Genomic DNA, 6,000 nt, shown 5'->3' on the forward strand with positions numbered 1-6,000 from the left:
TTGTCCAGATCCCTTAAAATATCTCTCAGCAAGAACCGTAAAACTCATTCCTATGTAGTTGGTCATTAATTATAAGAAGCTACACATAAATAAAAAGCTCATACAATTGATAGAAGCCACTTTCAAAAGATCTATAGATGGTATCGTAAAAACCATATTTAAAAACACAAAAGATACACTTAGTTCCAGTTCCTCAATTTTTCAATCCTTAAAGATTACCCTAGTTACTAAGGAGATAAAAATCCTCATTACGGGTGTCTACCCAGATAAAAGACTTATCTATAACGATAAGATCAATCAACATTTTTTCTGGGATTCTAACCAGATAAGTGTGCTATTGATTGTGATTGCTAGAAACATTCTGGAGATTCTAGTGATGAAGATAAAAATGAACAAGAAATATTGAGATCTCTCAAAAGATGCAAACTTAACACTAGATCTTCTTCAGCCATTGCCTCATCGCCAATTCCTTGTCTGATGTTTACATTGACATCCAATGAAGAGTTTCCTCCATGTGAGAGGAAAACTACCCAATCATCAGGACTACTATCAAGCCTCATGATCAAGAGATTGGATTTGGCGAAAAGATTAAACCACTAAGCTAGGTAGACGAAGTATTAAATTGGCAAACTGAAAATATCATGGATCATAATTCTATTCCCCAAAGGATAGATAAAAAATAGACAAAATCTCTATACATCTCAAAAAATCTAATGAGAAGCTTCAGCGCCTCTCTTCTGACATGAGAATGTATTATAAGTAGCTTTCCTAAAATATTTCTAGACTCGAAGAAGAATGAGAAAATATGGTCTTTGGAGAATTGTTTCATGTTAAAGAAATGGAGATAATACGACTCAAATCACAAATTTAAGAAATGGATAACTATATCAAGACAAAGATAAAGCAAATGGCTTACCCATTTCCTTCTTTGTTTAATACACCCTAGTTATACACCCGTTTCCAAAATCCATCCTCTTACTTTCATTGGTAGTCCTTTTAGACTCTTCCCACTACTTTTGCTCATCAACATAGACACAAGGTAGAATCCTTAAAACTGAAAAAAGAAAAACCTAAAAACCCCAACATATTCATTGAAGAACCATTGCAAAAAGCTCAAGCTTCACCCAAAAAGCTTGTCATCTAAGAGCCATTTTTCCAAGATTCACAAGATCCATACTTTCATATGACAATAGAACCCATCCAAACCTCCTTAATCATAACAAAAGAAATTGAAAGTTATTATTTAGACAGATGTGACTCAAACCCTCTTAACAAATACTTTAGAAGTCTACCAAGAACCTATTTTTGACTCTCCTAATGAAGAAGTTGATTTAGGTCCATCCAGGTCCGAAAACACAAAGTGAAGGACCTTAGTTCACCATAAATGACATTCCTCCTAGAAAATGGAGAGGAAGGCTTATTGAGTTTGGTACTTAGTTAGACACCAAAATGATAAAAGAACCAAATACCTACAAGGTAATTGAAGAATTCTATTGCAGAATGACATAAACTTTGAAAGAATGCTACCACAACTTGGGAACTGTCAGACAAAATCCGTTTCATGAGCTCGAACAAACATCAACAGTATTAGGAACACTCCATGAAGAATTCGTAGAAGATGACACCATCATTAATAAAAACTCAAACATGAATTCTTTGAGATGAAATGTTGCTCAATCAAGATCAAAAACTTATAAAAACAATAACAAAGAATGAGAAAAATATTTTATCATCTCAATGGACTGTCACGTTGCATCTCTCCCTATTGAGATTTAATCTAAATTAAACAAGATGGATATGTCTATCTAAAAGAATTTTACATCTTTGACACTAGGACATATCCACCATATGGCATAAGAAACAATGGCCAAATTATGCTAACAACATGAATTCTTCTCAAGCATCATGATCCAGAAGAGAAAGTTAATAAAAACTGCAAAAAGTTATATTTAGAAATCATATGTAAGAAGTCTTGATATAGAAATTGTTCAAATAATTGCTACAAAATTGCAAGATCAAGAAACCTAGAAAGTTGTCCACATAAAAGAAAAGGAAAAAGAAGGACTCCAAATTCTTGAAAAAGAATAAAGCTAAAGGAAAATCCAATCAACAAAGGTGTTTCATCTACAACAAGAAAGGTCATTTCTCCAAGAGTTTTCCCCAAACCAGCGAAAAAGCAATATAGCTCATCTCTACACTCAATCTCAATGATATTGTAGAGGTTGAGTCCATATATTTTGAGCAAACTTTAGTAGTCAGAAACAATTTTTTCACTTGCTCTATCCTCAATTAAATTCCATAGTTCAGATTCTAAGATAGGAGAAATTCCAATATTTTCTTTCCAAGAAATGCATTCTATTAGGGCTTTACCACTATAGCCTTGCGTAGAGATCCAACTTCTTCTTTCCAAATACGATAAATTCGTTAATGTTATAGCTTATTTAGAGGTGTGAGCATAAAAATCAATGATGGGTCTAGATATTGTTAATTCTTTGACAAACATACCAAATCGTTCAAGTAGTAACCGGTAAGACCGGATATCATTTTCCTAGATACGCGTGTAATACTAAATAATAATTCTATGATTTGAGATTATGTGCAATAAAGTAAGTTGATGCATAAATAGTAAATATGAACTTTAGAAGTTAAAGACACTTAGGAATGAAAAAAGATTAGAAATGGTATAGATTGATATTGTTGGGATTATATTTCACCGAATTCACTCTCATGCATATAAAAACACACATCCTCTCCATTAATATCTAATGTCAATCCACAATTTTACACAAACCTCGATCCCTAAGTAAAATGAGCCTAGGTTTCCTCATTATGAGTCAACCCCTTGAATCCCCAATAAGCAAACCCACTTTATGAACTATGGTTTAAGATAACTAATGGTTCACGTTCTATCCCTAGATACAAGCTTTGTTAGGTATCTTATTCCAAGTTTAGGTTTCAAAAGATATTTTCCAATACCCAATGAACCAAGCATCAAGTTATTAATGGCCACATCAAAGCAAACATTAAGTACATAAACAAGAATAATACTAGCATTTAATGGAAGAGACATATATATATATATATATATATATATATATATATGTATATATATTTAAAGCATTTTCAAAATACACAATAGTTTAGTGGTTGCATCTATCCCAAGAAAAAGGTTTAGCTCTTCATTGTCATGGAGAGCCCAAGCTTACAAAAATTAAAGATGGAAGAAGATGGCAATACAAAAAGGAAGAAGAGATAAGCCCTAACAGACCTCTAAGCTCTTCAAAGGTGTGTTTTTGCATCTGCAATAACCAAAGATCCAACTTCCCTTAAGCCACTATAACTGGCCACATAAGCATAATTGTCGCTAAGTGTAGCCTTAAAACTGCATAGCGCTGCACTTTGCATGACTAATTTCGCTTAGCACTGGACAATTGATGCTCAACGCTAAATTTTGCAAACTAATGGCACTCAGCAATAGGGAGGTGGTGCTCAACGCTAGATGAACTTGATGATCTTCAATTTTTTTTGTTCTTCTTGCTTGTCTGGGTTGCCAACTTTTTTGGTTTTATGCAAAAGGTTCCAGCCATTAAATTAGATAAAAACTGGATATTTGTGGTATAATTGGATTATTGTTACTCAAAATGTTATTATTTATAAAAGCAAGATAAAATTAAGGATTAAGAAGGTTACAAGCTAGAGAAGAGTTTATTTTGATATCAAATTGTTGAGTGGTAATTTGAGTAGTACTAGAAGAAGTAGAATCAAGGGCGACTTGTTGTGCTAGAGCTTATTGTCTCCTTTTGTAACTATTGTTCCTGCAAGATGTTTTCTCAATCTCAAGGTCTACAAGGATTGGTTCTGAAGACATAGTCCTTCTTGTACGAATATTACCCTACATACATTAGAGAACAATAACATTAAAGCCTTAAGTTAGCCTAAGTAATTTGAATATCTAATTACAATAAAAATAGTGAACTATGAATAAGAGAATAAAGTCTAAATAGGTTAAAAGTTGCACAATAGTGTAGTATCTAACATGGGTCCTTGACAACACCGCAAAAAAGTTGTTAACTCTTTGGCAAACGTACCAAATCGTTCAAGTAGTAACCAGTAAGACCAAATATCATTTCCTAAGAGACTCGTGTAATACTAAATAATCATACAATTAATAACTAATATAGACTTAAGAATAATTCCAAGATTTGAGATTATGTGCAATAAAGTAAATTGATGTATAAACAGTAAAGATAAAATTTAGAAGTCAAAGACACATAATAATGGAAAAAGCTTAGAAATGGTATGGATTTATATTGTGGGGTTAGATTTCACCGACTTTACACTCATGCATATAAAAATACACATCTTCTTCATTAATATACTAATTTCAACCCACCAGTTTACTTAAACTCTGATACCTCTATAGAATGAGCTTAGGTTTCCTTATTATAAGTCAATCCCTTGAACCTTTAATAGGAAAACCCACTTTATGAACTAGGATTTAAGACAGCTAATGGATTAAGTTCCATTTATAGATACATGCTTCACGAGGTAACTTGTTCCAAGTCTAGGTTTCAACAGATATTTTCCAATACACAATGAGCATCAAGCTATGAATGACAACATCAAAGCAAGCATTAAGTACATAAACAAGAATACCAGCATTTAGTGGAAGATACATATATATTCAAATAATTTGCAAAATACACAAGAATTTAATGGTTACATATACCCTCAACAAAAAAGGGTTTAGCTCTCCATTGTCATATAGAGCCGCAACTTATAAAATGGAAGATGGAAGAAGAGAGACATAAAAAGAGGAAGAAAACATTGTTCCCATAAGCCCTAGCAGACCTCTAAGCTCTTTGAAGGTTTTTTTTCATGTCTCTAACACAAAAAGATGTAGCTTCTGATGGGTGTCGCGACCCATACAAATTTGATGTGCAATAGAAAGGCAATATAGTGCTAGGAAGTGACTCCTAGGTCGTCTCTCAAGGACCAAATGTGGTTCGAGACTTAGGTCAAACACGTAGTGGGGGGGTTTTGAAAGTGTTTTTGAATGCAATTGAACTTGAACTTAAAGCATGAAATTAAATATAACTAAACAGAATTGAAAGCATTGAATTAAATGTGCAAAATGTGAAGACCGAACGGTTCTTCACAAGGTCGAACGATTCTATTAATCAGGTCGATCGGCTCTAACAACAAGGGTGTTGGAGACCGATCGGTTCTGGTCACAGACCGAACGATCCTAGAGAAGAGACCGATCGATGTTCAAGCAGTAAGCAATGGAAATGCAAATGGAAAACTAAGTGCGGTTGAACGGTATTAAGTAAATAAGCTAAGAACCGATCGGTCTAAATGCAGTGACCAATCGGTATCAATGTAGTTGCAGTGAAAGTAAACGTGCAGAAACAAAAGCGTAGCAGGTACGAAGTTGCAGAAACAAAACGCTGGAATAGTAAACGCGCTGGCAGAAATGAAATTGCAATGAATTAAAATGCACCAATTGAACTTAAGCGTAGAACGCAAATCTAGAAACAGAAACGCAAAACGTGAATGAAAACAACCATTAAAACCGAGGATGAATAATAAACACGAAACCAGAACGCAGAACAGTAAAAACGAAGAAGATGAAGAATAAAATGCAGATAACGTAAATGAACAAGAAACATGAGTGCAACAACAAATTCAACCATGGAATTGTAAAGAGAACGAGTTCGATACATGAAATGTAAAGAAAGCCAAAACCTAAACCTCCCCCAAGGGGGAGGAAGAAGAAGATGTTCCCACGAAAAATGTGTGTGGCGGTTGGGAGACTTTTTTTCAAGTGAAAGTGATTTTAGGGTATATAGACCCCAAAAGACCAAGCTGCCCTTCTAATGGGCTTGTCCTACAAAAGGACCTAAAATTGGGCCCAAAGTCCTAAGGTTTGACCCAATGGAATTCTAAAACAAAATTACACTCTAACACTGACGTGGCCACCCTCTTGAAGTCCTAGAA

The sequence above is a fragment of the Vigna umbellata genome, chromosome 1, assembly GCF_029865625.1.
Source record: "Vigna umbellata cultivar VRB3 chromosome 1, Vumbellata_1.0, whole genome shotgun sequence".
NCBI lineage: Eukaryota > Viridiplantae > Streptophyta > Magnoliopsida > Fabales > Fabaceae > Vigna > Vigna umbellata.